The 26,717-nt window shown below is 45.3% G+C and overlaps 1 long non-coding RNA gene across 1 annotated transcript in view; it reads left to right on the top strand.

Annotated features, from left to right (window-relative positions):
- LOC144799304 (uncharacterized) overlaps positions 1-26,717 on the top strand; it is a 175,471-nt gene that overhangs the window by 30,732 nt on the left and 118,022 nt on the right. The window contains exon 2 of the long non-coding RNA XR_013603789.1: positions 17,172-17,355. This is a non-coding gene — a long non-coding RNA (uncharacterized LOC144799304). The remainder of the gene's footprint in view (positions 1-17,171; positions 17,356-26,717) is intronic.

The following is a 26,717-nucleotide window of genomic DNA, read 5'->3' as shown; positions in this document are numbered from 1 at the left end:
TCACTTTCCTGGACCTGGGGCACCTGGGAAACGTAGTCTCCCTCCGCTCGGCAGCCGCGTTGGTAGTTGCGGCGGCGGGAGGGAGACAGGACAGCAGCAGGACCTCTGTGGACTCCTGGCAGGGTAACGGCAAGCTCTCCCCACACACAGCTCAGCCCCCGCTCCACCGACACAGCCAGTGACTTTTCAACGCGCCTCCGGGCGCTCCGCCTTCACTTTCCTGGACCTGGGGCACCTGGGAAACGTAGTCTCCCTCCGCTCGGCAGCCGCGTTGGTAGTTGCGGCGGCGGGAGGGAGACAGGACAGCAGCAGGACCTCTGTGGACTCCTGGCAGGGTAACGGCAAGCTCTCCCCACACACAGCTCAGCCCCCGCTCCACCGACACAGCCGGTGACTTTTCAACGCGCCTCCGGGCGCTCCGCTTTCACTTTCCTGGACCTGGGGCACCTGGGAAACGTAGTCTCCCTCCGCTCGGCAGCCGCGTTGGTAGTTGCGGCGGCGGGAGGGAGACAGGACAGCAGCAGGACCTCTGTGGACTCCTGGCAGGGTAACGGCAAGCTCTCCCCACACACAGCTCAGCCCCCGCTCCACCGACACAGCCGGTGACTTTTCAACGCGCCTCCGGGCGCTCCGCCTTCACTTTCCTGGACCTGGGGCACCTGGGAAACGTAGTCTCCCTCCGCTCGGCAGCCGCGTTGGTAGTTGCGGCGGCGGGAGGGAGACAGGACAGCAGCAGGACCTCTGTGGACTCCTGGCAGGGTAACGGCAAGCTCTCCCCACACACAGCTCAGCCCCCGCTCCACCGACACAGCCGGTGACTTTTCAACGCGCCTCCGGGCGCTCCGCCTTCACTTTCCTGGACCTGGGGCGCCTGGGAAACGTAGTCTCCCTCCGCTCGGCAGCCGCGTTGGTAGTTGCGGCGGCGAGAGGGAGGCAGGACAGCAGCAGGACCTCTGTGGACTCCTGGCAGGGTAACGGCAAGCTCTCCCCACACACAGCTCAGCCCCCGCTCCACCGACACAGCCGGTGACTTTTCAACGCGCCTCCGGGCGCTCCGCCTTCACTTTCCTGGACCTGGGGCACCTGGGAAACGTAGTCTCCCTCCGCTCGGCAGCCGCGTTGGTAGTTGCGGCGGCGGGAGGGAGACAGGACAGCAGCAGGACCTCTGTGGACTCCTGGCAGGGTAACGGCAAGCTCTCCCCACACACAGCTCAGCCCCCGCTCCACCGACACAGCCGGTGACTTTTCAACGCGCCTCCGGGCGCTCCGCCTTCACTTTCCTGGACCTGGGGCACCTGGGAAACGTAGTCTCCCTCCGTTCGGCAGCCGCGTTGGTAGTTGCGGCGGCGGGAGGGAGACAGGACAGCAGCAGGACCTCCGTGGACTCCTGGCAGGGTAACGGCAAGCTCTCCCCACACACAGCTCAGCGCATTTTCCTCACATTTCTTTGATGGAAAGTTCTGGAATCTGTGGAGAACCGCAAACCTCCACCCACCCAGCATTTCACTTAGTCTCCTCATAGACATGTATGGGTAGGCCTTGTGCCCCCAACAGGAAATGGTCTAAAACATACTGTGAAGAGGTCATAATTAAAGATCACAAAACCACCTGGTTATCAAATGGACTAACCTGCGTTTTTAATTTTGGGCCCCACAGCCATCTAGGGAAACTTATCCAACCCAGACATTTCTGAAAACTAGACTCTCTGGCAAAAACAGGGAGGTGTGACTTTCTTTACCCAGAAACACTTCAAACCTCAAATTTTGCTGAACAAAAAATCAAATGTCCTCACATTTCTTTTTTTTTTTTTTTTTATCCTCATATTGCGGGTTATGCAAATAGAAAGGCGTTTGGGAGACCAACAGTATCCGAACAAGATGATTCACAAAGACTGCCCCTGATCTTCTATCGAGGGGTACAAGGGGTATGTCTCTTTCTTGATCTAATCCGATTTTCTCCGCACACCTCCATTTTACTCAATAATTCCTTCGTATCGGGAGATCTCTGACCCTTCGGATGTTTGACAGACTTCAAGTCATGCCAGGAATTATTGTCCGCTTAATCATTGGAATCAGAAAAAAAAGAAAAGAAAAAGAAAAGACAAAGAGGCAAAGGAACCTCTAACCAGGAGAGATTATAAATTATTATCTGGAAGCGATGTAATTTTCCAGGATCTCCCAATATTTCATCTTTTTAGTTTGTTTCCCTTTTCTATCTAAACTACTAGTTCTTATTGCAGCATTTAACCAGCTTTCATGTGTTGGTGGCACTGGTTTTGTCCAATTAATACATATCTCTCTACGTGCTAAAAGGATCATAACAAACAGTAAGTTTTCTTGATGCTTATCAAACTTTATCTGATTTGGGTGAGTGGTACAGTGTATCCCAAAAATAATTAAAATACTACTTACAGTTATCGGTGTTGCCAGTATTGCAGTTAGGGTCTTACCAATTTCTTGCCAGTACTGTGTTAGCGAAGGGCACCCACCAAACATATGCACGTCATCCACTCTTTCCTCTCCGCACTTGCTGCATGATTTTACTGTGGATCCTTTAAATTTTGATAATTTCTTGGGAGTCCAGTACGCTCTATGTATAGAGAAAAGGTGGTTCCTTTTTAATGGGGCGGCCTTTACACATAACCAACATTTTTCTATTGACTTTTTCCAGATTTGATAAAGGTCTGAGTGTTCATTGTGTAAGTCTTTCTTCCATATTTTTTCAATAATTGTAAGATCTTCTTTTTCCAATTCAATTAGTGCCCAATACCATTTTGATACTTCTTTTTTTAATGCCGTTTCATTCATCATCTCTGATTCTAGGTTCTCCGGATCTGAGGCTCCCTTCGGAATAGTACTTGCCCAGCTGCTCAGTTGATAGTATTTAAACTTTGAGATTTTCTGATCTGTAATTGTTTGCAAATGATCCCATGAGATTAAAGAGTTTCCAGACAGAAGTTGTCCCCATTTTTCAATTCCAGCTTGTCTAAGTGGGTTTGATAAAGAGTCCTTTAAGCAGTCCGGGGTGCCTGGGGAGTCCCATATTGGAGCCATACTGCTGTAGTATGGAATCTTTGTGACAGATCTTATTTGATTCCAAATCTTAACGGCATTATTCAAAACCTTTAGTTTAACTTTTTTAAAGAATTTTGGATGACCAAACTTGAAGAGGAAATAATCTTCACCATTTGTTAGGTGTTGCAAGTATATTGGATATGCTTGATGTGCCTTTAATAGAACTCTGACGTTTTTAAATTGGAAGGATCTGTAATATTCGTATATATCCGGGCTTGCTATACCCCCTTGTTCCTTCTTTCTCCTAAGTTTATTCCATGAGATTCTTGTACTCTTTGATGACCAAATAAAGCTAGATATTTCTCCTTGTATTTTTTTCAGGGCTTCCTTTTTAAATTCTAGTGGAATGTTATTAAATAGATAAGTGAATTTTGGAATTATTGACATTTTGATTATATTAGATTTGCCTAAAAAGCTTAGTGGCAGGCCTGACCAGATTTTAAGGAGCTTTCTCATTTCGTTCGTGACTAGGTTTAGATTTATTTCTGCTAGTTTTCCAAGGTCTTGTGTTATGGTAATTCCTAAGTATTTCACTTTATCCTTCAAGAGAGGTGAATTTAATTGTGAGTTCCAACTCATTACCTCCGTTTTGTCAAAATTTAACAGATACCCTGAAACTTTGCCGAATTTGTTCATTTCCTCATCAATCGCTAAATTAGAAAAATTATAATTGTCCGTGAACACCATTAGGTCATCTGCGTATAGCGCTACTTTCCTTGTCCAATTTGAGTAACTAAAAGGTGTGATATTAGTTTGATTTCTGATAGAGCATGCCAAGGGTTCAATATATAAATTAAAAAGCAGTGGGGACAAGGGACATCCTCGTCGTGTGCCTCTCTGGATCTCGATATTCTCTGTTAGATTACCGTTAACTGCTACCTTCGCTCTTGGTCTCGAATATACTTCACTTACCATATGGATAAAGTTAATTCCAAGCTTACTTTTCTCTATGATTTTATTTAGAAAAGCCCAATTAACGCGGTCGAAGGCTTTAGCAGCGTCATATGTAATGATTGTGAGAGGGAGCTTTTCATATACAGCTATATCGATTGTTGCTATTAATTCATGTGTGATTTCCTGAATCTGTCTGCCCTTTATAAAGCCCTTTTGGTCCGTATCAATTAGTTTGGCCATAACTTTAGATACCCTTTTCGCTATTATAGTCATAAAAAGCTTATAATCGCAGTTAAGGAGCGATATTGGTCTGTATGATGCGCAATTCTTTGGATTTTTGCCTGGTTTTAGTAGTATGCTTATCGTCGCATCGTTCCATGAGTCTGGGATCATTTCATGTTCCAGGTATATCTTATTCATCACTTCAGTTAGGTGTTCAATTAGTGTTTCTTTTAATGCGATATAAAATTCATTAGGTAACGCATCTGGACCTGCAGCTTTTCCTCTCTTTAGATGACCTATAGCGTTCCTTACTTCTTCCGGTGTTATTTCGGAATTCACAAATTTCGCTTCTTCCTCTGTTAGACTCGGGAGTTGGATCTTTTCAAGATAATTCTTAATTTCTTCATCCGTTGGGTTTGTGTCTTCCTTATATATGGAAGTAAAAAAATTAGAGAATTCCTTCCTTATTAAGACATCATCTGAGAAGATGGTTGATTGATCTTGGTTGTAGATATCTAGTATATTGTTTCTGGACTGATCTGTTTTCATTTTCCAGGCTAAAAGCTTTCCACATCCTTCACCATACTCATGATTTGCTAATTTGCTGTTCTCCCATTTCTCTTTGACTATATTCTCTAGATAGATTGTCAGATTCTCTTTTGAGTTACGAAGCCTTTCTTCCAATTTTTCCTTTTGTTCTTGCGGTATATCACATTCTAAGTGTAATTCATCGTCTTTAATTTCTATTTCCATCTTTTTAATATCCTGTTTTTTTGTTTTGTGTTTATAAGCACCCAGGCTGAGCAGTTTTCCTCTTATTACCGCTTTGTAAGCATCCCATATCATTCTTTTTGATGTACTAACTACATTTTCTTGAAAATATTGTCGGGTAGTTGTTATAAGTTCCTCCACACATCGGTCGTCCCTAAGGGTTGTGCGATCCACAGTCCACCTGCTGGGCATATGAGGTTGCGGTAGTGTTATACTTAGCTGGACTGCCGAGTGGTCCGATAGGTGTGCAGGTAAGTGTTCAATATTTTTAACCTCATCTCGCAGATTTTTGTTCAATAGAAAGAAGTCTATTCTTGATTTGTGTCCTAATTTTTTGTTGTGGAAGGTATATGGATAGTTTTTTATACCTTTGGATTTCCACATGTCTTCTAACAATAAATCTTTTTTGTAGATCCCTAGCCATTCCCTCAACTTCGGTAAGTTCCATTGTCTTGTTGGTGGTATTCTGTCTATTTTAGGATCTTCTATGAGATTGAAATCTCCTCCCATAATAATTGGGGCTGGATATGTTAAAAGTTCAGAGTATAGTTTTTTGAGCGGCTCAGCATCGTCTCTATTGGGCCCATAGTATCCCACAATTGTGAGAGTGTGCTCTTCAATTCTGAAATGGCGATTGCCCATCTGCCTTTGCAGTCCACTTTGTCGACTTCTATTTTAGCGTTGAGAGATTTCTTTATGATAATTACTACCCCCTTTGTGTTGCACTCTTGAGTTGTATGTACGCTTGCTCCAATCCAGTTTAGGTTTTTTGCTAATTGAAACCATTCTACATTTGTTAAATGAGTTTCTTGAAGGATAATAATTTCACTTTCTATTTCTTTCAGGTATTCCATGATTCTTCTTCTCCTTGAAGGAGTTCTAAGCCCGTTAACATTCCAAGTTAGAATTTTTATTGATCTCTCCTTTGCCATTTTAACTTGTTGTTTCTTTTGAGGCAGTCCTTAACTCCCTTGCCAGTCTTTTTATATTCCAATTTTGAGGATTTTTTTTGTTTTTCCCTATTTTGCTCCCCACCCGTGTGTATTTACAGTCTTGCATTTTGTGAGTTACTTTGGGTTCCCTCCCCGGGGAAGCCTCCTTTTTTCTTTTTTCAGGTGTTATTTCACCCGGTTTCGTGCTCCGTTTCTCCAGGTAGTTTCTTCTTTTAGTTTAAATGTATGCTTTTCCCAATGTATGTTCTGTTTTCAGTATTCTTTGTCTCTGGGAACTTTTTAGTTGATTCATTCTTGTTTATAGTATATCAAGTTTTGTTCCTTCAGCTCTTGTTTTGCTAGTTTTGCTAGCTTATTGCTTATTTAGTTTGTCATTTTCGATTTGGTCTTTTATTAACTGAATGAGGTTTTCTACCTCTTTTGGATCCCTTAGGTTGTGCATTTTGTTTCGCCACATTATTCTAAGGGAGGCGGGGAATTTTAGTTGTACACTTGCTCCGAGAGTTTTTAACTCCTGCATATATTGCCCCAGCTCCCATTGCCTGTCTTGCGTGGTTTTACAAATATCTGATCTGATGCGGAATGACCAATTCATTTTGTTGAAAATCCCAGTTTTTAGACCCTCACTCAATATTTTTTCTTTCAAAGAATATGTTCTAAAATTTACCAAGATTTTCCTCGGGGTTTTCTTTTCTTTACTCTTCCTGAAAGGGTCTCTATGGACTCGTTGGATGTCTTCCGCTAAATCACAGTCTTTTGTCCAGGGAAGGAATTCTTCTAGTAAAGATATTACATAGGCCTTGATATCTGTTCCCTCTAAGTTCTCGGGGACATTCAAAACGCGGATATTATTTCTTCTTCCTTGGTTCTCCAAAGACTCTAGTTTCTCCTTGACCATTTTATCGTTATCCTTTAATTGTCTTATCTCTCTTTGTGTTATGTCCACTCTTTTGCTTAGGGAGCCCAACTCGCTCTCTATTGCTGTGACTCTGACTCCTAAATCATTTATTTTCTGGTCCAAACTTTCTACTGCTTCTTGTATTTTGTTCTGGTTTGTTTCAGAGATTGCAAAAGTTCCTCCAAACGTGGGGGGTTTTTCACAGATTTTTTTGTGCTTCTAGGGGTCATGCACTTTTTCTTTATCGGCTGTAGTAGACTCTGTTTGCTTAAGCTTTGATTCCTGAGGCAATATGCTGATTTTCTTACCCCCTCTTCTGGTCCCTCTCGCACAGGGAGAAAAGATCCAACTCCTTGTTCCTTCCTTGATTTAGATCTTGTGAAGTAATTGAAGTTGGAGGGGTCTTTTTCTTTTTTGTTTTTATTACTTTTACTTTTACTTTCTCCCAGTGTTAGAACCGTGTAATTATTGTGGATATTTTCAGTGCTTTTTACTAGTAGGTCTGTTTTTTCTTGATTTTCTAGCTCAGCTACTTCAGCTTTTTCGAATTCCGTGTTACACCGTGTGTCGGTGCAACTGCACCCTTCTTTTTCTACTACTTCTACTACTTTAGTAGAACAGAAACTTCCATTTTTCTTTTCATTCATCCAGCAGGGTTTTGTTAACCTTTTTACCTTTGTTTTGCTGTCACTATCACAATATCTTTTATCACACCTCTCACCAGACACAGACCTTTGGCTGAGAATTTCAGAAATGATAGGTGTCCAACTCGTCCAACTCTTCCTGTGCCCCACACAAGAAAGTACTTGTTTGCCCCCTCGTATTGCTCCCACTCTATGCTCTGTTCCGGCTCCTGTCTCCTCTATGTAGTCTGTGTAGCAGTTTACTGGAGCAGTGTGATTGAGTTCACTGCCGCTGCCTCCTCCGCTCTTGCCCCGGAAGAAGAAATGGATCTTTAGGAGTTTCCTCCTACCCTCCCTGGCCGCTTCCTGAGCCCTCTCCCACAGACCGCTTGAGGGATCGGCTGCCGGGGCTGCCGGGGCTGCCTGAACCAGGACCGGGTTCTGCCGCTCCAAAGTTGCAGTCCAGCCTGTCATGTAGTTCTTTTTGGTATCGCTCGCACTCGACCCTTCAGGAAACCCTTCGAGAGAGCTATGAGCTCTCACACACACGCGTCTCTCCGCCTTCAGCTGCACTCCTCGAAACGCAGGTACCTAGGAAGCGGGTAACGGGTGGCGGGTGACGTTAATAGGCTCTGTACAGACTATTGTTTAGTTTATCTTCCGTCTGTTCTGGAGGTCTACGAGCCCATATAGAGCTCAGAGACGCACTTGATTCAGTTGTGTTTTTTTGTGTTAAAGATTTGGTAAATGGGAAACATATATGCAGCGTCTCACCTGGAGGCTTTAACGGAGCTCACGACCAGCGTCTTCAGCCGGCCGCCATCTTCCCCCAGGTCCTCACATTTCTTTGTGGGAAAGCTGGGGAATCACCTTGCCAATACAAATTCCTTACTGCCCAGCATTCCCCCAGGGCTCCCGATAAAAAAGTATCTCACTTGTGTGGATGGGCAAAGTGCCTGCGACAGGGGAGGGCCCAAAAGGTTTTGTGGAAACATTAAAATAATTCATTACAAAACAAGCTCATTTTGCAAGGGGGTCACCTGTGGTATTGGTCCCAGGCACTGCTGCCATCAAGGAATACCTACCGAACCCTGAGATTTCTGAAAACTAGACACGGGGGGAGTCCAGGAATGTATGACTTGCATGGATTCCCCAATCTTTTCTACCCCCCAGGCCCTCAAGGCCACCTGCAGCTTTTTCTTCTTGGCACTACTCTTCATGAGACATCCTAAAGCTCTGCAGAATTTCCTCAACTGATCAACCTTGTAGGTAGACAGTGCCTCAATGTGAAACTCTAATTCTGCAGCCTCAGCCTAACCGGCTATCTGGCTCTCCCCCTGAGACATAATGTGTAGAATAAAGGTTACTCAACAATAGAACCACCAAATCAAAAACAATATGTTATTGCTTCGTGGCCTGCAATCAATTTATGATCAACACCAATTACTGTGAGTAATATGCACATACACATTTAATTTATATTCAGATCGAATCCCACTGTTCTGCTGCCAAACGTTGGAAGTGGGGGTCCTTATCCCTCACCACTGTCACCAAATGCTGGAGGCGAGAGTCCCTGACCCCTCGTTTCAATGTTAGGCTAAGTAAGGACACCGTCTGAGATAGCCTTGGTAGCTTGGCAGGAGCAGCCAGGCTTATCTCCAAGGCACGAGTGCACAATCCTTGCAACCACACTCACAGCAACCCAATGATGTCATCACAAATAGATTCCACACAAGTTTTTATAAAATGAGTATAACCTTTATATAAGAAGTCGTAATATATGACCACACAATACAAAATCAACATATAAGAATGGGTAGTATTCCTTCCAGTGAGTTGGTAGGTTCTAATCCCAACCATCGCTTCTAACCAACAGTTAAGCTCACTTCTAACTGTTTCCAAAAAGTTAGGCAAGTCTTATTGCTAGAATCACACACGTTGCAAAAGAAGAGAAATACTGCAATGCGTGACGATATTCTCTTATACGGTGCAACAGAGAAACAATGCCATACGTAGCGCCACAGTCATGTACTTTGCAATAGAAGGAATAATGCAATGTGTATCACTACCAACATGCCCTGTACCAGGAAGAAACAAAGCAATGCATCTCGCCACAATCATGTACTGTGCAAGGAAGAAATAATGTACGGTGCCACGTAATAATCAGATACTGTGCGATGAAGAAATAATGTTACAATCATGTACTCTGCAAGGGAAAAATAACGCAGTGCGTAACGCACCAAGCATGTAGTTCGTCAGGCACAAATGAGGTCAAGCGTCATACGACAGTTCGATAGTTCGTTAGCAGCAATAATGCAAAGTGTAATACAACAATTTAAGTGATCCTTTAACAGTGCCCCCTATATGGATCAATGATGACACAAAAGTACTGCTTCTCACTCCTGCCCCAGTACTGCCCCTTCTTGGGTCAGCCCGATCCGAGCCGAAGCAACAGGCTTGCGCAGCTGACAGAAGCGAGAGGCCGAGAGAGTGTCCCTCTGGGCCTGCACCCCACCCCAGGTAGTGATCCACGTTACCTGGGGGGGCGCAACCCCACTCTCCTCTCCACCTTCAGAACTCCGTCAATGGGTACTGTGAGCTTGGCCCGGCGGCTCAGCTCCTCAGGGGTTGCTGGTCCGGGCTGCTACTGTTTCACTCTGAGGGCCTAATGACCTGGCCCTCCTTCCAGCGGTCTCAGTGAATACCGAGACCCGCCCTCAGCACTGTGGAGACTTACTTCGAATTTGGTGCACACACTATCCAGGAACTCCTCACCAGCACCTTAGGTTGCACCTCGACACGCACTCTGCGCATCCGAGACTCGCATCTTCTCTGGTGCTCACGATGACCCAGCACTCTTCACCAACGCCTGTGCTTGCACCTCGACACCCACCCTGTCTGTCCAAGTCTCTCCTCTTCTCCTGGTGCACATGATGTCCAGGCGCCCTTCACTAATGCCCTGGCTGCACCACGACACGCACTCTGCACTTCCGAGGCTCACTTCTTCACTCGGTGCACACCACGACCAGGCAATCTTCACCAACGCCTTGGCTGCACCACAACACGCACTCTGCGCATCTCACTTCTTCACTCGGTGCACACGATGACCAGGCGCTCCTCACCAGTGCCCTAGCCTGCACCATAACACGCACCTTGCACATCCGAGTCTCACCTCGTCTCCCTCTGCACAAAACGACCAGGCACTCCTCACCAATGCCTTGGCCTGCACCACGACACGCACCCTGTGCGTCCGAGACTCAGCTTACTCCTGCGTGCCCACGATTACAAGACACAACTTCTGAGGGTCTCAAGCTGCAGAAGCACGTGCACACCGCATTGCTTGGGACTTCTCCGGAATTTTTAATGTTTATGTGTTTCCAAACAGGGAGCCAGCTCACCTCAGGCCCTCGGGGTAACAAGACACAGCACAAAGCACAGTCTTCTTCAAGCCGGGGGACCCAGCACCTCCAAGCACAGTCCCAACAGCCTCTCCCTTGGTGAGAACAGCAAACTGCAGACCAGCCCCATATCACAAAGGAAGCATTGGTCTTTCCACAGCAGTCTCTTCAGTTGCTCCTTCTTTAGCAGAGGTTCCTCTTAACCAAAGAAATGGGTCCAACCTTTTCAGTCTCAATCCATTTCTGTTTCATTCCAATGTTCAGGGGTTTCAGCTCTCATAGTTATACCCCTTAATGTATTTGAGGTTTGTGCTCAGAGGTACCTGCCCCCTCCATAAATCAGATCTGGGTGTCTCACTCCCAATGTCCCCTTACTCCCTTTGATACTTGGGGTCTGGATCCTTAATCACTCAGCAGGAGATGGGTCAATTGGTTTATATCACCAGCCCAGGCCTTTTCACCTCCCTGGCTTCTCCTCCCCCTACTCTCCAGATGCAGGGCAGCCTGGTGCCATCTTCACCCCACCCTGGGTTAAGACCTCTCACAGCTCCTCTCATCTTCCAGATCCAGACAGACAATCCACATTCCAGCAGATACACACAGAAATGCCTAAAGCACAAAACTCATGCCACTTTCTAAAAGAGTGGTTTCTGAACATACAGTGACAAAACCACCTTCACAGAAAGATGTGTTATGACACTGTGAGTTCATACATACTAAACTTCACCTCTCCATTATAAACTTACAGGAAACTAGGCTAACAAACACAACACCCAGACTCCCCCATTCTGTCCTATGGACAGCATGGCCTTTCTGCAGTGAAAAAACGAAATGGAGTGTTTTTCATTGTCAGGACATAACACACACCTTAGTATATATCCTGCCTTTTACCTACAAGAGGTACCCAGGACCTACCACAGGGATGCCCAATGTGTATGTAAAAGGGAAAGTCAGGCCTGACAAGTCGTTGCACTTGTCAGGACAACATGCTAACTTAGGAAACTGCGCGCAGGCCCTACACTGCAGGCCTGAGTTCCGCGCGCCCTTGCATTACTAGCCCTGGTACACACAGTGCACATCACTCGGGATTTTACTAGTAAGGCAAACATACCAATCATGGCTAACCAATTACCATTACATTTTACATAGGGAACACTTGTACTTTGACACTGATCAGCAGTGGCAAAGTACCCAAAACATCTAAATTGCAAAGGAAGCAGAGGCAAAAAAGTCAGGGGTAATCACGCCAAGATATGCTAGGTCTAACAATGTTGATGCTTCTAGAATGTTCTGGTGGTCATTTTGTCTTTGCGCTGTGACACACTTACTTTTTCCTTTACTTCGCAAGCCATAGCAAAATGTTTCTCCTTTCCACAGCCATAAAATATCAGTTGAAGAGCGGGACATTTACCTACGTGTGTACACCAAAATACACATCTAAAACACAACTACTTTTTACGTGTAGACATCGCTTTGTGTCCTTCAGTCTTTTGTTTTTACTTACTTTTCACACTCATGAAGGATTCATTCCGGAAACCTCCGGCCTCCATCTCAGCAGCTTGCCTATCAGCATGCTCTTCAGCTCCGGCAGCCATTAACACTCGTTCCAAACTAATAGTTTCTCTTCGCATTTGTCTTCTGAATGAATCTGACAAGCAGCTGTCAGTAACTCTGTGATGCACAGCTTCTTCATCATTAAATTAATTAAACAGTCTGATCAGTGTGTTGAGTCTCTCCACAAAAACATCAATGATTTCACCAACTTTCTGGCGTTCTTGGTTGAAAATGTATTCTTACATAATCAACATTGGGCATTGAATTAAACTTGAGATTCAATACTTCTTTAATCTGCCGATTTGTGACTTCTTCATAAGTTTGCAGCATTTTCTTTATGACTTCTTTTACACCACCACCAGCAAGAACTTTGAGATACTTGATAATCTTTTTGTCATTAGTCTCTTCAAGTGCGTCAACAAAATCATCAAATGTCTCTATCCAAGGAGTCCATCTGTTGCCAATATTCAGTGTTTTGGTGGTATCAAACGGTAGTGGAGGTTAAAGGAAAGCAACAGTATTTTAGCCATTTCTGAGAGTGGCTTATATTGAGGGTGGAGCCCTCTCTGACATATCTGCTGGCCAATAGGTTCTCGCCTTGGGTCAACTTGGCCATTTGATGGAACTGGGATCTCCTTCTTGCTCTCCATGAGAGACCTTCACTTTCCTGGAGACCTCTGGAGTTGTTCTAAGCCGGCACCCAGCACCTTTGATGGCGTGCCACTTGAGATATAAAAAGCTCTATAAGCACAATCCTAGGAACTTCTTCTGGGGCTACTCTGCCCAACTCTGTGGTAGGACTTTCTTATTCAGTTCTGGTAATCAGATGACTGTTTCTTGTATTTCACTTTCTTTATTTTTAGGCGTCTCTTTGTACTGCCTGATACCTTGTTTATCTCTGCCTTGCAATGCTTTTGATCGCAGCGTTATCTGATAATTCGCTGTTGCTACTTGCTGCACTTTCAAAACCTGGTTGCATCCACCTTTAGCAGTATCACTCCGTATTAAGTGCGACTATATATTGCATAACAGAGAGGTACCTGTATGTATGTTTTGGGCAACAGGGTCTCGGACACCGATATGAAGATTTCTTTGCAGTGCTTTTGTTGTTTTCAACTTCTTTATAGCAGCTGGAGTTGCACTTTGGCTCCACATGCGTCAAATGTCAGTTCCATACTTCTACTGCAACACACGTGGCTCAAACTAGCAGTCTGCTTGGACCACAGCAACCTCTCTGGGAGAGCACTGTTGATCTTCAGGTTACATATTCCCTAACTCATCGCCAGTTGTAGCGTACTCACCAGCCTGGATACCGCCAATTGCTATGCCACACACTAGGCTTAGTATTACATGTCTTTATTCATCTGCTTGTAATGGCGAACTCAACTTTCTAAACCAGTCTCCATTGCATTCCACTCAGGAGTCAAAGGGTTCCATCATTTCTAATTTGCCAGACACTAGAATATGTTCTGTAGTTTTGGAGAAATTAAGGTTAAAAATGTATAGATATTTCAGGCTGCTCTACTACTGTGGTACTGCTAGGTAAAAACAAGTGATCTGTTTGGCTGGTCGGAAAAGTGTTGTCTAAAACCAACAAATATATGGAATAAGTGGGCAGGGTAGGGAAAAACGGACCCCCTGGCCATTGTTGAGGGGTCCCAAAGGGACACCCCCACAGGTGAAAGAATATTTTCTTTGTGGCGTTGGGGTACCGTGGTACTAACTTGATGTCCAGCGCACCCCCCCCCCCCATGTAGCTTTTCAGTAATACCGCAGCTCCTTGGGGTGCTGCCAGACCATGGGGACTGGCCAGTAACAGAGTCTTGGCTGTGCACGTCACAGGGTAGACTTAGTTATGTATGGTAACAAAACATTACTTTACCTTAGAAACCCCAAGAAATTCAATGAAAAACCTAAGGTTAAAGAGACATTATAGTTGGGTATGGTTATAGTATTTGCTTGACATTAGAAAAACTTAATAAATTCACAGAAAAAACAAAGAATAAAGTGATGTTATAATTCAGTCAAAAAATCAGTAAAAAGTTCAATTTTAAACAAAAAAAACACTGAAATTTACCAGTTCTAGTTTCTTGAAGTAACTATAACTTGCTCCATGTTTACTCTTGGAACTTGTCTGAGAGGTAACCTGGATATGATGCAGGGTTTGATGACAGCAGCTGCTGAAGAGTGGAGTCCCAATGCTGTCGTGAAGGAAGGCTGGAAAGTTTGTAGCACTTGAAGTGCAAAGTCTGTGTCAAGGAAGGTCTCAATGTCGATGAGTTGCTGCTCAGCTTCTGTCCGAATGAAGTACTCCAAGTACAGGCTTTGAAACATTTGTTGAAGTAGTATCTCCTTCAGTAGAACAACCAAGCAAGTTTAATCTAACTGGCATTTTGACAGCTTTAGCTTGACAGTAGTCCTGCTCTCCTGCCAGTTCTTTGAGTAAAAGTTAGCATAAATGTTCCAAGTCCAAGATTTTGCATTTTGAACCGAAAGAGTACACTCTAAAACCAGCCAAGCGTCCATGACTATGGAAACACTGCCTATGGGTTAGGATTCATTCCAACCCCGGCCAGAAGCAGGCTCTAGGGAAGGTAAAGGTGGAACCAGTCAGCTGGGCAGTTACAGGAAAAGGCCTCTGGAATCTGGTTGTGTCCCTAATGCTCAAACATGAGGTCCCTTGTAGTCACTCTGGTGTTCTGAATTTTAATGAAAGGAGGCCAAGTCTTCCTTCAGGATTCAGACAGCAGGGTGGTCCTTCTTCTGATCTTCACAGAGTCAGGAGTGTTCTGAGAGGAGTACTGGGTGTGCCATGTTTAGGCCCAGTGCCATCCTGGGGGTTGGGGACACTGCTGGCCACTCCCTAACCAGTGGTGTGATAAGTTCCCAAGGGTTATCCTACCAACCTTCGCAGCACTTCCTGTGTATTGTACTGTAAACTATCCCACAATGCCCTGCTCTACCTAAACCCAACATGGCAGATCACTTGTTCTACTGGTGCCACAGCTCTGTGTACCAACCCAGGGTTGTGCCTAGGAAAATGGACAAACTCTCCCTTATAGTCACTCAAAACCACTGGATTTGAAGCCAATCTGAATAGGACAACAAGGAGAGGCACGCCTAGGTGGAAGCTACATCTGCCAGTAAAAGGGCAGGCACCCATTGGAGCTCAGGAAGGGGCAGGCATAGCAGCCCTCGCCCTCCCACCCAAGCCATCTGACTCAAGAACAAAAACCAACACTCCACACGCAAGCCTTTTGTTCACTATCTGGGGCAATACGCATCCTCACACAGGGGAGCCATTCACCAGTCAGGTGACACCGGCAGAATGGCACAGTTGGGTTAGACAGAAAAATGACAGCTTTCTGAAAGTGACATTTTCAAAATAGTAATGAAAAATCCAAGTTTGCCATTAAGTTGGATATTAAATGACTATTAAACTAAGTCCTTATATCATTTTCCACAGTGCACCCACACTGAAATAAAGCATTATAAGTCGTCATATTGTAACCCATTGATTCCTGTGGGAGAGGCAGACTAGCTACAGTGAAACGTGAATTATGAGGTTGTTCCCAACCAGAACAGGTAAAACTTTAAATAATCCTGTACTAGTTTTTAAATACCATGCACTCTGCCCTATGGATATTTAGGACCTACATTCGGGATGACATAAGTATTAAAAAGGAAAGTTTAGGCCTGCTAAAAGGTGTATTTTGCCAAATCAAAATGGCAATTTTAATGTGCTCACTTAGGCTGCAACGGCATCTCTCAGACTTGCAGTGTTACCTGTAGTGGCAAGCACAATTAATGCTGCAGCCCACTTGTAGCATTTACTTTTCAGGCCCTATGTACATGGTGTGCTGTATACTAAAGATCTATAAGTAAATTAAAGGTTCAAATGAGGTATATCCAATTTCATCATGTTTAAAAGGGAGGGCACACACACTTTATCACTGGTTAGAAGAAGTAAAGTTCGCAGAGCCTTATGACCAACAAAATCATGTTCAGATATCGAAGGCAAAAATCTGTGGTCATACCACACAAAATATGATAATTTCCAACAGTCTTCTATAACAGTGATCACCTGGAACCTACCTCTCATATGTTTTTTATCTATGATACATAATCCCTAATGATGAGATTAATGTAACAACCAAGAGTTTCCAAGATTGAACCACAACCATGTAGAACAGTTCTGCCAGGAGGATTGTTAATATATTTATGAAATTTTGGTAAAAAATGCAATCATTATAGAGGTACAAAAAACGTTTTGTTGGTTCTAGAAACCATCTTTTGCCCTTGTGGTGACTTCAAGGATAACTGCCCAATTCTCTAGCAGGGGGTTCTTTACCAAATGTTGCAAGTGATTGTGATTGTTCCATTGACAACATATTCTTCTTATTAGTATCTTGATTAACATTCTCTACAATGTGGTATACTTTCGTTCTCTTCAAGATTATAAAGTGACTGTTTTTCCTGCAAGCTTATGTTGAATGACACAAGGAGGTGTGTTTCTTTTAAGATGTTGGGGTTCTTCAGAATAAGGTTCTCAAACGTTAAAACGCTAGAGTGTACCAGTGAATATGAAGGATTGAATGTCGAAGCAGGTCTAAGGCTAGTGGTATCTTGTTGCAATGGTTATTGCTGATTTGAAAAATAAAAACATAGTCTAATGTTCCTAAAAAAATGTTTAAATGCTGGTTTGCAATAGAAAGAAGTCAGTATTTTCAGTAGTGGCAACAGTTCTATTAAAAAATGTAACTGAGAAAGTTTCTGACCTCCAGTTACAGGTGAGAAACGTTCCGGAAGATGGATGTATACAGAAGCAACGGGAGACAGCAAGTGTTGTAACTTTCGAGTCCGCCAACGGCGCCCATTCATATGATATTTTCCAACCATATCCTCTACATTCCACCTACTAGACTGTATGAGGATCCCTCAAACCTCAATTTTCAACAAACACCAAAGGTATGCTTCCTTCAAGGGGCAACACATTCTACAATTAATAAAAGAGAAAAACCTTAAAAACTGAGGACCTGATTCACAAAGGGCCTCCACACTCGTGGCAAGGGCCCCGCAGTCGTAGGGGAGTCTCTGCATTTGAGGTGGAGAGTGCAGAGGCCCTTTGTGAATAAGGTTCTGAATGTGCACAGCTATTTAAGTGAATATGCACACTTATTACATCCGATGTTTAAGTCTTGGTGGCCATCTTATGTACACACCTGCGGCCAGGTCCGAACTGGGAACCAAAACCGGGGACGGTTTTCGGCCGATTTTGTTGCAGGGACGATTTTGCAGCTATGCTGCATATACAGCCCTGTAACAAAACCGGCCCCCAGGGCCCCCAAAACGGCCCCCACCCTTGTGGCACACCGGGGGATTGCCCGGTTCCCGCAACGGCCAGTCCGGGCCTGCCTGCGGCAAGATGATCAGCTCACACGTTATTTCCAGACACAAATTAATTTACTTAAATCATTATTCTCAATTTTTTGATACCTCATCCAGAGACCATTCGAGGGGGTGAACAGTCGTCTTTACTGCGCACGACTAATGCGGTGGCCAATAATGGCCTGAAATATGAAATAATTTATTTGGAAGCTCTGGACTTGCTAGTCATCTACTAACTAAGCAGAGTTCTATGTCCTTAAATATCAGCGACAATACACCATTGTAAGAAAGTATTACGTGAATGAGTCCTGAAGAAGTCCCGTTAAGAGACGAAACGCGTTGGCTACACCGTGAAGAATAAAAAGAATAAAGGATTATCAAAAGAATGTAATACATGACTCCATGAAATCTCTTGTATTTAAATGCAATTGAGAAGAATGATTTAAGTGAATTAATTTGTGTCTGGAAATAACGTATGTGCTGATCATCTAGCCACAATTGTATATGTGAATGTATTCACTATTTGGGAATTAGGAGGTCTTCATCCCATGATCGCTGCACCACATAAAATAAGATCCCAATAATATAATAAGTGTGGTACTGTGTCTAAGGCCTCCTAGTAAATCCTTTATGAACACACCTATTCATGCAGATACTTAGACCTCACAGGTATTCTCCTGCTAGACCCACTCTGATCCTCAAGGTGCATGGCAGGTTTCTCTACCCCACCATCAATTACTTGTGATTTGCAGTTGGTAACTGTGACTCAATTCCACACATCCAGTTCTCAAGGGTCTTGTAAATGTGTTGCATAGATGAGACTTTAAATACAATCATGCCACGTATTGCTACCCTAGTTAGACACACCGCTTTCCCTGAATTATACTTTACTTTGTTATCTTTCTGTTTTTCAATGTCTTCTTCCCTCTACTCACCTTGTATACTCTTATCACACAAACCCTTGTTCTAGGCCATCCTACTCATGAGAGTTAGGTATCCGACCTCCTTCCATTAAAAAATACAAATGGGCCTGTGAAACTGTGGGGTGTAACTCTACAGGTCTTCAATTCTTTTAATACTCCGCTCTAAACTAAACTATTGCACTATGCCAGTTGAATTCTTCAATTTGTGATTACATCTCTGAATGTTAGTTTTAGGATGATATAGAGAATCTGTCTTCTTGTTTTATAAAGCACGATTGTATTGACATTCACATTGGCATAGTGTGTTTACAGTTTATATAATGTGACAGTATTCATGGATATAATATTGTGAATTGAAACATTCTTGTGAGTTGGAGAATGAAATCAAAGGAATAAAGAGAACAATGGCACCATTAGCCTTTTTCCCTCTTCTCCCTCACCCGCCAATTCCCATCTGGCAAATATGTTAGTCTTATGTAGAAGTAGTTGCAAGTGGCATCATGCACAGATAGACACGATTTCCCCCTTTCAAGACCTATTTCAAAGCATTGAGTATACTATTATCTGTTCACCCTATCTCAAGAGCTACCAGGCCCTGTATCTTGGCGGCCTAACTGTACTTGATTGGCCCATGAGAAAAACTCTACCAGAAGACCCCAAATTCCCTCGAAGCCCAGATGTTCCCCTCTGAGATTGCCCACGAGTCGATTCACAGTAAGTAAGTCCCACAGTCAAGTATGCAAATGAAAGATCAAAGGGGGCCCTCTTTTTCCACCAAATGGCTTTTGTCATTTTTTATTTATTTTACTCTGAGCTGATTATTGGATTTCGCAGAAGACACGGGCCTCATTTATGAGAAATGACGCATCGCTGCGTGAAAGCAGTGATGCGTCACTTCTCAGTGCGCACTCCTTGCGACATACCTGATGCGTCATATTTAATGTTTGACGCATCATGTCGCAAGGAGTTATAGATACGTCAGTATTTCTGACGTATCTGTAAGCGCAAAAGTGACGCATTGCTGGAGTGTGTCACAAAAGTGACGCAACTCCAGCAATGTGCCATGTGAAAGGGCCTGCGTAAGTCTTACGCTTGCTCTGTGGCAGGTGCAAGATTTTGACGCAACTGCGTCCTAGAAGTGACGCAGTGAAATCTCATAGATTTCACTGCGCCACTTGTACGAGGCTTATTGTGGAGAAACACCCCCCCTACAGACATTATACCTGATGCAGGTATAATGTAGGACAGGGGTTTACAAAGTGACGCATCGGCTTAGATGAGTCACTTTGTAAATAGTGCGCAACAGGAGGCATGTTTTACGCCGCCGATGCGTCGCAAAAAGTGGTGCATCGGAAGCGCAAAACTGACGCAAGGCTTCATAAATGAGGCCCACAATAGTTTTACTAGTAGCGTAAGTTAACAACAAATGTGTGCCTGGTGATGATGCTAGACTCTTCCCGGCACTTTACATAATTAGACAAATAAGCATGGAGTGAGCGATGCAAGATATACCTTGCAACAACAGCTGCGATGCAAGATATACCTTGCAACAACAGCTTCTAATTCACAGTGTTAAGTTTTTACCTTTCCCCAAAGCAAAATATGAAGATCTAGAACAAACTAAGGAGGAAGAAGGGAAAAGTCCCTGCCCACACCTTCACCACCTATTTGTTCCAAAAAAAAAAAGAAAAAGACAGTCCCTGGGCATGTGTGGGGGTGGGGAGGCATCACAGCAAGTGGGATCAGGGTGGAGCAATGACATACTCGTATGCTGAAACTGTGCCACCAAGGGTGGGGGTACAGGCGGCCTGATGCTCTAATAATAATCAAAGAGCTGAAAGGCGGGTAAGTGGGGTGGGGAGAATCATAATAATTCTTATCAAGTCATGCAGTCGATGAGAGGGCGCCAAAGCCGTGCATTTCTTTTTCTTGGATCATCAGCGAGTGGCGGATTTGGTTCCTTGTGAGGGCAGAGTCTATTGACCACAGTGCAGTCCAGGGGCCTCTTTCTGCAATAGAGAGCTCCGCCACTGTCCTATATCTAGGGGTCTTCCAATCGGAGCTTGTCCTGCCCTCCAGCTGAGTTGGCTGTAGATCTGAAGGATCTGTCAGAATGAGATGGCCTAGCATGTCCCTGATGTGGCCCAAGATTTATTTTATTTAAAAGTTTTATATAGCGCTAGCTTGACCTGTAGGTATTAGATCGCTCTACATACACACTGTAAACACCAGAAGGAAATTGCATTACATAGTGGACAGGCAGTAAGGAAGCAAACCAGAGATAAAAGAATATAGACTGAAAAATAAGTAAACAGTGCATCGGAGGGGGAGAGAACAAAAAAGGTGGTTAACACTATCCGGTCATCAACTATCATTGAATTTCAAGAGAGAGAGGAGTCAACTCGGATATTGAAGTCTAGGTTAGTTGACATTGGTCAGGAAAGTATTTGTTAAGGAGATGGAGTTTCAGGTCCCTTTTGAAACAGGAGAAGGAGGGGTTGCATCTGAGGACTCTAGGGAGAGCGTTCCACATCCTGGGAACATTGCCAGAAAACAATCGGTATTGGGTGGTTTTCTTTTTCAGTTTCGGAGGAATAAGAAGGAGTGAGTTGGAGCTGCTCAGTGTTCTGGATTGACGTGCTCTTACCAGTTTGTTGTTCAGGTAGTTGGGGGCCGGAGAGTGAAGGGTTTTGTGTGTGATGCAGGCCAGCTTGTAAATACACCTCCCTTCCATGGGTAGCCAGTTGAGAGCTGGAGTGATGTGTTCAAATCGTTTTACTCCAGATATGAGTCGAGCGACCATGTTCAGCACTGCCCTTAGTGGGGTTAGGTGAGCTTTTGGAGTCCCTGTTAGGATGGCATTCCCGTAGTCGATTTTAGAGAGAACTAGGGATTGGACTACTGTCTTGGAGGTCATTGTGGGAAAGAAAAGGTTTCAATTTCTTGAGGTGTTTTAGAGAGAAAAGAGCACTTTTTGCAGAGTTTTTGATGTGGGCCTCCATTGATAAGTTCTCTTTCCAGAACGTTTGGATCACTATGGAGGACCACCAGATGTGCAAGATGTCTTTCTCCGCCTGGTCACAGCGTCAGCACAGGGTGATGGCTGTGGGGAACACCTTATTGAGTCTGAGAGGTCTCAGGTACCATTGCTACTTAATCTTATATGTGTTTTCTCTGTGTGAGATGCTCTTATGGGTTTTAGGAAAGTCCCTTCATAGTACCTCCAACTGTTTGGTTGTTAAAGGGGCTCCTGGTGCAGTTTCCTAGCATGAGTTTGCAGTCTTGTAGGGGAATATTTTCCCAAACAGCGTGGGGCTCCAAGTATCCGCTACGGAATTGAAGGGGTGTAGGGCTCAGTAGCACATTTGAAGGTATTGGAGGTGGGAGGATTCCTATAGATGGGAGGCAACTTTGCCCTGCTCGAATGATTAAAGGTGGCCCCCGTGAAAAGGTCGCTAAGTGTCCTCCATTTGCCCCGCTTCCATTCAGGGAATGAGGTTGGGCAAAGGGCTGGCGTGACGTGAGGGTTCTGAAGAAGCCCAAATCAGACCCCAAGGAGCTCAAGAACTTTCGGCCCACCTACCTGCTCCCATTCCCAGCTAAAGTCATCGAGAAAATCGTCAACATGCAACTGACCCGCCACCTGGAAGACAACAACATCTTGGACCCGTCCCAGTCCGGGTTCAGATGTAACCACAGCACCGAGACAGCCCTCCTTGCCCCCACAGACGACATCAGGCGCCAACTAGACAATGGCGAAACATCAGCCCTCATCTTCCTGGACCTGTCAGCCGCCTTCGACACGGTCTGCCATCGCACTCTAAAGACACACCTCCTAGAAGCCGGAATCCAAGAGAAGGCCCTAGACTGGACCACGTCCTTCCTCACCGGCGGAACCCAGTGCGTCCGCCTCCCACCCTTCCGAGCCAAAGCTACCGACATCATTTGCGGTGTCCCCCAGGCCTCATCCCTCAGCCCGACGCTGTTCAGCGTCTACATAGCCCCCCTCGCACTAGTGGCCCGCCATCATGACCACAACATCATCTCCTAAGCAGACGACACCCAGCTCATCCTCTCCCTCATCAAGGACCCACTCACTGCCAAAACTAACCCTGGGCGTAGTTCGCGAAGTAGCGCTACGCGAAGTGCACTTCGCCCTACGCGAACTTCATGTAGCACTACGCGAGCTGCGTAGTAGCATGTCCGCACTGTGCAAGATGCGTTTTCAATGATTGCACAGTGCCGACAAGCATCCGGCACTGTGCAATCGTTGAAATCGGCATCTTGCACAGTGCAAGCTGTAGTTTTCTGCCACTCGAGTAGATTTTTACTCAAGCCGCAGCTTTCTCAACGCGGACTGGTAGTTTCTCATTGCGAGCGGTCGCGAGCATGCGCGACCACTCGCAATGAGAAACCTGACCTCCCTGCGTTGAAAATCTCGCCGGGATGTCATTTTGCTTGCTCGCGGTCGCGAACATGACGTTGAGGACCGCTAACAATCAAAAAATGACTGCTGCACTACGCGTGTTGGCATTGTGCTACGTGCAGCTCGCGTAGTGCGAAGTTGCGCAAACTTCGCAAACTACGCGAGCGTAGCGTAGTGCTGCGCCCAGGGTTAGACAGAACCAACCTCCACGAAGGAATGAAGGCCGTCGCCGACTGGATGAGAAGCCGCCGTCTGAAGCTGAACTTGGACAAGACGGAGATCCTCATCCTCGGATTCATCCCCTCAGCCTGGGATGACTCCTGGTGGCCGACCACACTGGGAACAGCACCAACACCCACCGACCACGTACGCAATCTAGGATTAATCCTCGACTCCTCCCTCTCCATGTCTAAGGAGGTCAACGCTGTCTCCTCCTCCTGCTACAACACCCTCTGCAGGATCTACAAGTGGATCCCGACCGAAACAAGAAGAACGGTGCCACAGGTCCTCGTCAGCAGCAGACTGGACTACCGCAACGCACTTTATGCAGGAATCCCAGCCAAACACCTACGACGACTACAACGCATCCAAAACGCCTCCACCCAACTGATCGTCAACATCCCCCGCTGCAGCCACATCACCCCCACCTGAGAAACCTACACCGGCTCCCCGTCGACAAGAGGATCACCTTCAAACTCCTCACCCACGCACACAAAGAACTCTACAACACAGGACCAGCCTACCTGAACAGCAGACTCAGCTTCCACACCCCCACCCGCCAGCTCCGCTCCGCCAGCCTCGCGCTCGCCGCTGTCCCCCGCATCCAACGAACGACCTCCAGCGGCAGATCCGTCTCCTACCTTGCCGCCAAGACCTGGAACACCCTCTCTACCCACATACGGCAGAACCAAGATCTACTCACCTTCAGAAGACTCCTCAAGACCTGGCTTTTCGAGCTGTAGCAGCACCCCCCCCTCCCTTCAGTGCCTTGGGACCCTCACGGGTAAGTAGCGTGCTCTACAAGTACTTTAATTGATTGATTGATTGAGCAATCCAAGTGTTGCATGAGGGGAAAGTGATAAGACGCCTCTTCACAGCTATTTGATCCCAGATGTTGAGCACTGTCTTGGTGGATGTGGCAATGTATGGGCTCTTTTGGGAGCGGAGGTGATGTGAAAGCCATGCTATGTCCCACAAAGGCCGGGATTTCACCACTGGGTCCATGTGGAACCAAGATTTCTCGCTGCTCCCGACGACTTACTCCAATAAATATAACAAATTTGCAGTGCTGTAATAATCCACCAGATTTGGGCAAGCCAACCTGAGTTTATTCCTCATAGCATGAGGAGTTTTGATGAGATACATAGTGCCTATATCAGCACCCCCACTTAGCGTTAATTGGATGCGCTGCAATAAATTATCAGCCCACAACAGTTTTTGGAGAAACAGTTGCTACAGGTTTATTTTCATGCATGAATTATGCCAACGTGGTAGGTTAACTTACAGGTGATCCAAGGCAGGCAGCGATGAGTAACCTAAACTGCCGCCCGCCTGATGAGCCAAACAACACCTTGGCCAACCCAATTGGTGCTACCCTTTTCTGGGGGATTTCCCCCTTAATTACCGTGGAACACCAGTCCATGACTTTACTTATGCCTTTTTAGGAGTGGAGAGTAGCAAGGCAATCCCCAGGTTCCTCAAGCTTACAAACACCCAAAGGACTAATTGGGCTCTGACGTTTTCATCGAGGGTCGTGCCTTAAAGACTTCTAGAGTTTGGCATAGGGCACCCCTGTTGTGCTCCTGAAGAGGGTACTGCTATGTACCAATCAGCCTCCGGATGACCCTGTAACTCCACCAACGCCCTGGATGTGGCAGCCTTAATATCCTGTGCCCCCCGCCATGGCAGGCTCGCTAACCTCCTGCAATCTGCATTTACCAGCCTTCTAGGTGGAATAAGTCCCTATCCACCTCTGGCCAGTGTACCCCGTACCTATCGTAGTACCTTTTGGTGTTTGCATTATTGAGGCCACGCCCTGTGTAACCCAAACCCCTCGCTTGGTGAACTTAGGCATGTTTCCAATTACTTTACTGTGGAAATGGTTGAAGGCCTCCCCGGACCTGGCTTCAAGCTATCACTGAGTGTTATTAAGTCGTCAAACAGAATAAGGGACCCCCATGTCTTGCAGTGCCCCTCAATTGCTGGATAACCCCATGTATCTTCCCTCGATTTTATTTAGCTTGCAGTGCTCAGAAATGTAAGGTCATAAGTATGTGTTAATAAGTTATCGCCCGTGGTCAACCCATATAGTTATCTATCCACTTACTGACTTTCTACGCTACCTGGCGGACACCCAGGGGCCAGTTGGGACTACTGTTCTCTTCATTAAACACAGTACCATGTTATATACTCTAAGGTGCCCTGAGCAAAATTGTGCCTTTCTGATGGGGGTTAGCTATTCCCTTTTTTAACCACATAGCCCAGGCCCTGGGTTCAGAGGTTCCATCTGCAACACCAGCACACCAACAAGGAAAATTACTATTTTCTGCTGCATATGGTGATATAATAATTGTCAGCATTAGTGCTCTGAACATACTTATAATGACAAACTACGCAACCCACCTAGCTTTAATGATGAAGAGGCGGGTGATCATTCGCTTAACGGAAGCCTCCTGTGATATGCTCTCTCATTCACAGAGGGCACATTTTCTATTGAAGTGGGCCATACATTTGCGAAGACAGTTCTATAGCTAAAACTATACTGAACAAATTAATAATGTGTCAAATCCGGTTTCAGTGAATAATTGTTTTATGTGCAATGCCATGTAAAGTGCCTAGATATGCTTTGGCCATATTACAATCGTCGCTTCCGTCACCCTTTGGGGTTACAAGAAATGACTTCATTTTTGCTTTCATGACTGCTGAGTGTGCCCAACCCATTGACAGCTCATTCTTTACATTCTCTTTTCTTCCTATGAGTGCAGCAGAAGCAGTTTTGAGCCCCAATCCCAGTGTTAAATACATAAATCTAAACAGATTCCTTCAGGCAGCATAGCCTCCTAATTACTCTTTGGCGGTCAAAAAACAATATGCTTAACAGAGTGTAACAGAATAATTGCTTCACTTGGACTTTCCCGCCCCATACTTTAACTGTTCCTGTTACCTGGAAGGGTGTGGTGCCTCCCACAGCTGGCAAACCTATGGGTCTGCAGAGAAACATAAATCATAACCTGTGAGGCCCAAGGTGTACTAGCAGATGCACCAACCCTAGCGTAGTTGGCCAGGCACCAAAATTCTGAACAGATATTGCCGAGGTGCTGGCAAGTGGGAATGCTTAGCACTGGAGAAAACGTTGGGTAAAGAGCTACCTCTGGAAGCTGAAACCTTTCATCGATGCTCCTGACCTAAAAATGGCATTTTAAGTACTAGTCATCTCCAGACTGGAATATGGCTGTTCCCCCCTCACTGGACTGCCCAAGATCTCCCTAGCGCCTTTAAAAGCCTGCCTCAACGCGGCCGCCAGGCTACTTACAGGCACCAGGAAGTTTGACCACATCTCGCCACACATGAAAGCACTGAACTGGCTCTCTCTA

Source organism: Lissotriton helveticus, chromosome 1_2 (genome assembly GCF_964261635.1).
Source record: "Lissotriton helveticus chromosome 1_2, aLisHel1.1, whole genome shotgun sequence".
NCBI lineage: Eukaryota > Metazoa > Chordata > Amphibia > Caudata > Salamandridae > Lissotriton > Lissotriton helveticus.
This window is presented reverse-complemented; position numbering and strand designations above follow the sequence as displayed.